The 10286-nt window shown below is 36.9% G+C and overlaps 1 protein-coding gene across 2 annotated transcripts in view; it reads left to right on the top strand.

Annotated features, from left to right (window-relative positions):
* The window catches only part of MKL1 (megakaryoblastic leukemia (translocation) 1), a 188817-nt gene that overhangs the window by 34078 nt on the left and 144453 nt on the right, over positions 1 to 10286 (top strand). The window lies entirely within an intron of this gene.

The raw sequence follows: 10286 nt of genomic DNA, 5'->3' as shown, positions 1-10286 counted from the left end.
AACCCGCGGCGGGAGCGCTGCTGCGCTCTCAGCGCTGCACTCTCCCAAGTGCGCCACGGGCTCGGCCCCACACATACTTTTTAAAGCAATTATAAATTTGATTTTCTGCTCTTAAATTTTCTCTTGAAATTCTTCCCCAGTAGAAGATACCATCTGTTACATCTCTAGGTCATATGCAGTAATTGTGGGATGAGAATAAATTGTTAAGCTCTCTCCTAGGTGATATGAAATTAAGTTGAAGTGCTCCTTCTCTTTATTCCACATTTGGGCTTTCCAAATCTATTGTCTTTTTACTCTTAAAATAGTGAGCTTTCATTGTGATCTGAGCATGGTCTATAGAGAGTTATCCAGAGACATGGGCTGGCCAGTTAGCTCATTTGGTTAGTGGCACCTTGTAACATGAAGGTCAATGGTTTGAATCCTCGTACCAGCCAGCTGCCAAAAAACAGAGACACGGTACTGTCCATTCAAGGGGTGAAATGGACTCATATTATATTCTTAATCTATGAAAATGTTCATTGTTATTTTCCTATCAAATGAATTACTGTACTTTTCCTCTTGGCTACTTCCTTTTTATAGTTTAGTCAGAGAAACCCTAATACAATTTTTCCTTCTTGCTTTGGTGAACAAATACCACTTTTTAAAAAAAATGCTTTATTGAGGTATAATCTTCATACTGTTTGAAGTATACAGTAAAATGATTTTTAGCAAATTTGTGGAGTACAACCATTATTCCCTTCCCGTGTTATGTTTCCAGAAACCCAAAAAGATCTTTTGTAAAAAAAAACACTGCTTTTTAATTTCCTTTAAAGGCATCCACAGATTTTATTAAGTTCTGTAACAAATTTAACCTTTTTGCTCCTACAGAGTTTTCTACCACTCTACCTATTGCATGTCTTCTTTCCTCCTCTTACTTATATATTAGTTTCTTATTGCTGGTCAGGCAAATTACTCTTTTGTCATTTTTATTTCATTCTCTCACTACTTTCTAAAAAGTGAAACCTTTTTTGGAAAGAGGGATGTAACTTTTATTCAAAGTGTTTTTTTTTTCCTTGAAAGATGTTATTCTCTAATGCCTCAGGTCTCTCAATAAGAGCTATTGTTATTTTACTCTTGGGTTTCCTTTTCACTTCCTTTGTTATTTAATTTTAAAGGAAATAATATATCTGGCTATATTTTCTGTTATTTTCTCGATATTTGCTAATTTGGAGAATTCTGCTCTATGCATAACGATCAGATGCTGAGTAAAAAGGTAAATGAATATTCTAGTACACTGGAGCTTTATAAAAGCCCATGATGTTTGTCCTATTAAGGGTGATGTTAAATCTCATCATTTGGTTAAGTTCCTGTCTGTCAGATTCATCCATTGTAAGGTGCCTTTTTTTTCCCCTTTGTAATACGTAACCTACATACTAATTATTTTCTTTTGATATGTCTTGTACAGAAGTGCCATGTAGTTGTCATAATAGAAATACTTCTTCGAACAACAAACTAAACTGGCTAGCAGTGTTTAAAAATTGAGTACTGTGTGGAAGGCAGTATGTAAAAAATGGAGTTCAGAGTTCCTTTAATTTGACTTTCTTTGTAATGTGAACATTTAAGTGTGGAGTTTAAATACAGTTGCTTAAGAGCCTTGGGATACAAATCTAGTTTTCCATGGGTCATAATGAATTTTTGCTGATAACCTTTTCATAGTTTCAGTTTAGTGGAGTATTAACATTTTTTCATAATTTTCAGACAATTCCTTTCCTGTTTTAAAATTATTTTATGGGGCCTTGGAACAATACACCTCTAAGTGAGGGGTCTGGGATTGTCTGGATTTGAGCCCTGGCTCAGCAATTATTTAAAATCTCTATACCTCAGTATTCTCCTCTGTAAAATAGGAGAATAATAATACTGAATAAGCTTGCTATGAGGATTAAGTAGGCATTGGGCACTGTTTCTGGTCACAAGTGTTCAGTAAGTGTTATATATTTTTCTCAGTCTGATAAAACTTGTCACATAATGCTCAATAACTTTGCATTTAAACTTATGCACTATGTATGTGTACATAAACATATAAATGTACCTGTAGACTTTGCTCAAGGAAATAATCTTCTGTAGACATTTCTTTTGTAATTATTTCTGTCCCATTCGTTCTTTGTGAAACTTGGGGGAAATATAGATTTACTTTTAACTTAGGATACTTGTAAAGTCCATATATTTACCATTTTTTTTCTTAAATGTCTACATTTGCTGCATACCACTTTGAAAATAATACCTAGGGACTGCCTAATGCTGTGGGAAAGATGGTAAATATTCCTTTTTTTTTGGTGGCTGGCCAGTACAGGAATCCAAACCCTTGACCTTGGTATTATCAATATTGTGCCCTAACCAACTAAGCTAACTTAAGACTATATGATCTTAATGCATATTATATGATCTTAATGGATACTATATGATCTTAATGGAAATGGTTAAATTCAAGGCACTGATAGCTGTCTTACATCCCTTCCCTGAATTGGAGGCCACAATTCATTATGTGGTGATTAGTTGATCCAATAAGAGAGTATAAACTAAAATTTTCAGTGGCTCTCAGTGGGAAAGATACCATATCTCCAGAAAGTATTTGGAAAAGTATGGGGACATTTTTGAATTAAGTGACTGTGGTTGGTAGATGCAGCACTGGCTTGTGGTGGTCAGAGATAACAGTCCAAAACATAGAATTATCCACCCAAAATGCTGTTAAGAAACTGTGCTAACGACTTGGTGAATTGGTAGATGATGTTTCATTTTATTTTACTTATTTAAAAAAGTTATCGTTTAAGGCAGGAAGTTTTTTTTTTTTTTTTAAAAAGATGACTGGGGCCGGCCCAGTGGCACACTGTGCTAGTGCGCCGCTTGGGAAGCGCGGCTGCGCTCCCGCCGAGGGTTCGGATCCCACATACAGACCGGTTCCCGCTCACTGGCTGAGCGAGGCGCGGGGGCAGCGCCGAGGGTTGCGATCCCGTTGCCGGTCCTGGTCCGGTACGGGGGCGACACTGAGGGTTGCAATCCGTTGCCGGACACGGAAAAAGACAAACAACAACAACAAAAAACAAACAAACAAACAAACAAACAAAAAAAAGATGACTGGTAAGGGGATCTTAACCCTTGACTTGGTGTTGTCAGCACCACACTCACCCAGTGAGCAAACCGGCCATCCCTATATGGGATCCGAACCTGTGGCCTTGGTGTTCTCAGCACCACACTCTCCCGAGTGAGCCACAGGCCGGCCCAAGGCAGGAAGTTTTTTGCAAGAGTCTTTCAGAGCTGTAATGTGTAATTTCTGAATTCTTCAAGGAGAATTAGGCCATATTTTCTCATTTGTGAGAGTAAGGTCTTTTCCTGAAGATTCTGAAGGCATTTGTCATTATGAATGTGTTTTAGTGGTGTTTCTTCTCTAAAATTAGGAGTAGTTGAATGGCTAGAATGGTTTATTGGTTAAAGAAAATTGGCATTGTTTTCCTTTAGTAATCCACAGATTTTCATGGTCGGCGGCCAATAGAAGTAACATAATTTGAGCCTAGCATTCCAGTGATGCCTGAACATTGCTTTTTAGAGAGAAAAGGATGTATTTGTTTGGCAGATCAATAAGATCTTATTAGGTCTGTAACTAAACCTGTTGTAGCTTGTTTCACTTGAGACTTTGACAAAGATTTTAGGGAAGATAAGTATTCTCAACTTCCATCTACCATTTTATCAATCTCTAGGGCAATGTTACTCATAATTCAAGATATATTTTACATTAGAACCCAATAAACACATAAGTACATAGATATCTGAAATAAAAAATTCATGAAATAGTACCTACCCTTATTATGTTTGGTGCAGTCTCATAGTTTCTATTTTATTTCAAAATGTTGACCTTGGCCTACTAAATTGATTATGTGACCATTGTATTATGAATTGCAATTTTAAAAATACTGCTTTAGGATACATGTTCATGAGATTCTAACCCAAGCTTTAAAATATATCCCAAGTCTGACTATTTCAGACTTTCTGTTCTACTACTGCCCCTGGCTAAGCCATCTTTCTCTCTCTTAGGACTTCTGCAGTAGCCTTCTGTTTGCACTCCCTGTCCCCGCTCAACTCTGTTCTTCTCTCAGTTGTCTGATTGATGCTTTTAAAATGTTACTCTGGTCATATCATCCCCACTATTACTTTTTTTCTCCCAATTTTTCTTTTATTGTGGTAAAAAACATAAAATTTACTATTTTAATCATTTTTAAGTATATAATTCAGTGGTATTAAATATATTCATTATATTGTACAACCATCACTGTCATACATCTCCATAACTCTTTTCATCTTGTAAAACCATAAAGGCCATTGCTGAGAAACATTATAGTTAAATTGTCAAAAGTCAAAGACAAAGTGAGAATTTTAAAATCAGCAAGAGAAAAAGTGTCAAGTCACCAATAAGAGAATCCCCATCAGACTAACAGCAGACTTCTCAACAGAAACCATACAGGCCAAGAGATAGTGGGATGATATATTCAAAATGCTAGAAGAAAAACCTGCCAGCCAAGTATACTATACCCAGCAAAGCCACCCTTTGGAAATAAAAGAGAAATAGAGTCCATCCCAGACTAACAAACACTTCAGCAATTCACCACCACAAGAATGGCCATACAAGAAATGCTCAAAAGAGTCCTATATCTGGAATCAAAAGAGTGATAACTACCATCATGAATACACAAGAAAGAAAAAAACCATCAGTAGAGTAGATCCATAAATAAGAAACAGAAAAAAAGTGTATCTTGTCACTACAAACAAACAAACAAAAACAATAAAAGGCAAAGAAAGGAACAAAAGAAAAATAAAACAAACATAAAAAAATTAATAGTGGCAGGAGTAAGGCAATACATTTGAATGAAAACCCTGACCATAAGTGGATTAAATTTCACAATTCAAAGAATTAGATTTGATGAATGGATTAAAAAGAAAACTAGAGGCCGGCCCACGGCTCACTCGGTAGAGTGCGGTGCTGATAACACCAAGGCCACGGGTTCGGATCCTATATAGGGATGGCCGGTTTGCTCACTGGCTGAGCGTGGTGCTGACAACACCAAACCAAGGGTTGAGATCCCCTTACCGGTCATCTTTAAAAAAAAAAAAAAAAAGATAAAATGTGCTGAACTAAACAGCCCAGAATCCTCCACGAATTTTTATTATTTATTTATAGAAAAGACAATATGGTAGTGTGGAAAGGCTAAGTTGGGAGTCGGGAGGCTTGGGTTCTCCTTCTGGCTTTGCCATTAATTCAGTTGGTGACTCTGGGCAAGTTGCTTATAACCCTTCTGAGCTTTAATTTCTTCATCATTTGAAATCGTTGCATACTTTAGGTTTCTTCAAATCCGAAACTTAAGAAATTCTACCATGTTTTTGACAAGGTTTTAAGGCAAGGCAAAAGTTTTTCTCTACTCTGCCTTCCTGTTTTTTCCCTATCTGAATGCTTAGAAGAAGGAAAACTGTCACATGTGATTATTGTGACAGACTAATTCCAGAATTATGATTAGAAAATAGTCTGGACATACAAAACAGTATGCAGATGACAAATATTATATATATCACTATGGGGGTGAAAAATATAGATAAGCAATCTCTTCCTGTGTACTTTCTGTGAACTGCTCTGTGGTCATGATCATGTGATACAAAGTCTTTTGGGCTCTGCTTTTCTGTTTTTCTTGAGTTGCAAGGCTCATTCCTTGCAGTACTCTCTTTGTGTTATATTTTGTACTTTGAGTGTGCTTAATTTAACCAGAGGTAAAGCTTAGGAATTCATGGCTTTGAGGGTTGGAAACCCTTATCTTTCACTCCAAGTCAGTTTTGCAGGAAAATTTAGCACCAGAAAGGATAAGTTTACCAAAGTTATGACTGTCCTGTTTGTGAGCTGGGCCTCTAGTGTCACACAGGGAGCTATGGTTTTATTATTACACATTTTGTTTTTTGCTAAACCTTTTAGCTTTTTCTCTGAGATGCTAGTGAGCTATATTTGCCTTCAAGTCATTGGAGGATTGGTACACATCTGTTAAAGTCCTGTGTATTAGTCCGTTTTGTGTTGCTTATAACAAAATACATGGAACTGGGTAATTATAGAGAAAAATGAAATTTATTGCTTACAGTTTCTAAGGCTGGGAAGTCCAAAGTCCATCTGGTGGTGGTGACAGTGACCCAGGGATCTCACATTGCAAGACGGTGGAAGCAGAGAGAGCAGAGAGAGCCCGACAGACTCTCCTCTTCTTTTAAAGCCCTCAGAACCCTGCCCCTTACCACCATTTTTAATCCATCCACTACTGCACGGTCCTATAATCCAATCACCTCTTCAAGACTCCACCTTTCAATTACCAAAATAGGATTTCCCACCCTCGTAACAGCCACAGTGGGGGGGCTAAGTTTCTAATACATAAAACTTTGGGCCACAATTCAAGCTTCAATGAGTTTTGGGGGGACATAATTCAATCCACTACATCCTGTGAAAATAGGCAAAACAAGACTCTGGTTTTTTCATCAGGAAAGAGTATTAGTAGTAGAGCTCTTTGCTGGTACTCAGGCTCTTCAGGTTCTTTCGCAGTCCCATTTGTCAAAGGCTTCTTTTCTCTTTTCTTTTCTCCCTCCTCATTTAGTAAAAGAATAGAACATGTACCCTAAAATCTATTAGCTTTTTCAGTCCAGTGAGGCTCTTATCGTGTGGTGCCTAAGGGCACTGTGTTCAGCTCACCCCTATGCACTCAGTGGTCACATTGCCATCAGCCTTTTTTCCAAAGGGAAAGAGTAGTAATGTGCATACTTTGTATCTATATCATGAACTGAGTTCAGGGCAAATATAATTGTAATCTCAAAGGACCTAGTCTAACACTAATCTACTTTCTGTCTCTATGGATTTGTCTTTTCCGGACATTTCACATAAATGGAATATACAATATGTGGTCTTTTGTGTCTGGCTTCTTTCACTTAGCATAATGCTTTCAGGGTTCATCTATGTTATAGCAAGTATAACTACTTCATTCTTTAAAAAAAAAAAAAAACAGCTTTATTGAGACAAAATTCAGAGACCATACAATTCACCCATTAAAGTGTATAATTTAATGTTTTTTTTTTTTTAAAGATGACCAGTAAGGGGATCTTAACCCTTGACTTGGTGTTATCAGCACCACGCTCACCCAGTGAGCTAACTGGCCATCCCTATATGGGATCCGATCCCGCGGCCTTGGTGTTATCAGCACCACACTCTCCCGAGTGAGCCACAGGCCGGCCCTAATTTAATGGTTTTTAATATATTCACAGAAATGTACAACCATTACAGTTGATTTTAGAACATTTTCATCACCTCAGAAAGAAACCATACCATTTAATTTTTACCCCCATCTCCCAACCACCCCCACCACCCCACCCAAATAAAGAACCACTAATCTACTCTTGTCTCTATAGATTTCCTTGTTTAGACTTTGATGTGAACAGAATTGTATAATATGTGGACTCCAATTTCTCCATATCCTCACCAACACTTGTCATATGGCTTTTTGGTTCTAGTGATCCTAGTGGGTGTGAAGTGGTATTTCATTATGGTTTTGTTTTGTATTCTTTAATTACTAATAATGTTGTGCTTCTTTTGATGTACTTATTGTCTACTTTATTTGGAGAAGTGTATTTTTAAATTGCTTGCCCATTTTAAAATTGGGTTATTTGTTTTTTATTGTTGAATGGTGAGAGTTCTTTTTATATTCTGGACATTAATCCCTTACCAGATATATGATTTGTAAATATTTCCACTATTCTGTGGGCTTTCTTTTTCACCTCTTGATAGTATTTTTTGATGCACAAAACTTTTAAATTTTGATAAAGTCAAAATTTATTGTCTGTTTCTTTGGTTGCTTGTGCTTTAAGTGTCATATCTAGGAAACTTGTCTAATCAAAGGTCATGAAGACTACACCTATATTTTCTTGTAAGAGTTTTATATTTTCAGCTCTTATGTTTAGATCTCTTATCCATTTTGAGTTAATGTGTGTATGGGGTGAGAGATAGAGAGTCTAACTTCATTCTTTTCATGTTGATGTCTAGTTGTCCTAGCACCTTTTGTTGAAAAGTAGATGTCCAGTTGCCCCAACACCTTTTGTTGAAAGTCTTTTGTTGAAAAGACTACATTTTCTCCTATTGGATTGTCTTGGCATAAATTGTTAACCAATCTGATCGGTTAAATTTGGGCTGGGGTAATTTTTTAGGCCAGTCCTTGAGGCTTGTTCTGACCCCAGGAAAGCTCTTCTTACCTACTTCTCTCTGTTTTCACTTGTGAGCTGGCTGCCTTATGGTTTAGTGTCTTGCTTCTAATTAATAGAAACTGTTTCTTGAGAATGCCTTTAGGCCTAAACTTCCCCACTGTCTGTTTCAAATAAAGCCAGTTTCTTTGAGGAGAACTTTGGAGCTTTCTTTTCTTATGGATGATCTCTCTCCCTGAACAAAATCTCTGAGTCATTACTCTGGATGTTGACCGGGGTGGTAGCTTTTGGTCTTGGCTTGCTTCTTCAGGTGTGGAGCCTTTGCCCTGTGAGAAAGTTGGGGAGAGTGCATCTGGGGCTTCAACATTCTCAGACTGCCGTACCTTGGGTAGAGCCTCTGTCCTATGGGTGGGGGCTGGATGGAGGAGGAAAGCTCCTGGTCTCCTGGTCCCACCTGACCAGTAATTTAGCCTCTTCAACTTGGGAGTTGTGGAGATGAGAAATGCTGGTGCCCTGCTCCTTCTGGTGTTTGATTGGGAGCCGAGGAGAGAAGCAACACCATTTTCTTGGCAACATTCACGTGGAGTGGAGCTTCCTTCAAGTTAAGCTGGATTGGGCCTGAGGAAAGGTGATGATTATGGATCAAATAAATGCTGCAGACTCTTGCTGTTATTGAGTTTTAGTAGTTTCTCTTGAATAAATACTTCTTTATCTGCTGTATGTCCTTAGGACCATTTCTAGAAATTTTATTTATTTATTTATTTTTTTAATGTAGTTTTCACCAGTGTAGATTGTTTTCCTGGGCGGTGAGTTCATGTAGTTCCTCATGCTAAGATCCTGGAAGTGGATCTCTATAATTAACATATAACACTCTGGTTGGGGTTAATACCAATTTTTCTTCAATAGTAAACAACAACTTTACATCTATATATCTCTGTTTTCCCTCTCCCTTGTGCTGTTATTGTCACAAATTATATTTTTTGTACATTGTGTGCTCAACACAGATTTGTAATTCTTGCTTTATGCAATTGTCTTTTACATATGACAGGAGAAAAAAGAGAAACAAAAATGCATTTGTACTGTTTTCTGTATTACCTGAGTAGTTACCTTTATCAGTGCTCTTTCTTCACGTGGATTTGTTACTCTGTAGTATATTTTCATTTCACCCTGAAGAGCTTTTCTTATTTTTTTCCCCCAGTAAGAGTTGTTTTTATTATATCAGGTCACATGATAAGAAAATCACATAGTCAGGATTCAAAACTTTGATCTGTTTGACTCCAAAGTCTGTGATCCTAAGCACTGTGATAGATATGTCAGCAACAACAACTTCTTTTCCTCCTCTTCCTCCTTTATTTATTTATTTTTATTGTCTGTGATCCTAAGCACTGTGATAGATATGTCAGCAACAACAACTTCTTTTCCTCCTCTTCCTTTATTTATTTATTTTTATTGAGGTAAAATGTATGTAACGTAAGATTGCTGTTTTAAGGATTTTTAAGCACACGATTGTGTGGAATTAATTACATTCACAGTGCTGTGTGACCACCACTGTCAATTTCCAAAACATTTTCATTGTCCTAAACATAAATCTGTACCCATTAAGCAATAACTTCTTCTTATTCCTTTCTTGCAGTTTCTGATAACCTCTAATCTAATTCTTTCTCAGAAAAAATTTTTCTTTTTAATTTATTTTTTCTTAGTTGATCCCTGATAATTGTATATATTTATGGAGTACAGTGTGATATTTGGGCACATTTATGTAGGGTGCAATGATTGTATCAGGATATTTAGCATATTTATCACCTCAAACATTTATCAGCTCTTTGTTTTGGGAACATTCAAAATCCTCTCAGCTACTTGAAGTCATACAGTAATTTGTTGTTGACTGTATTCTCCCTGTATTGCTATAGAACACTAAATCTTATACTTCTTGTTTCTCTACAGTTTTGTTATCTATTGACCGTCCTCTCCCCCTCCGCCCTTCTTCCTCTCCTTTCCCCTTACCAGTGTCTAGTAACCACTATTCTTTTTTTTTTTTTTTTTTTTTT

Source organism: Galeopterus variegatus, unplaced genomic scaffold, assembly GCF_000696425.1.
Source record: "Galeopterus variegatus unplaced genomic scaffold, G_variegatus-3.0.2 Scaffold262, whole genome shotgun sequence".
NCBI classification, from domain to species: Eukaryota; Metazoa; Chordata; class Mammalia; order Dermoptera; family Cynocephalidae; genus Galeopterus; species Galeopterus variegatus.
The sequence above is the reverse complement of the archived record's forward strand: the minus strand, read 5'-3'. Positions and strand labels throughout refer to the sequence as shown.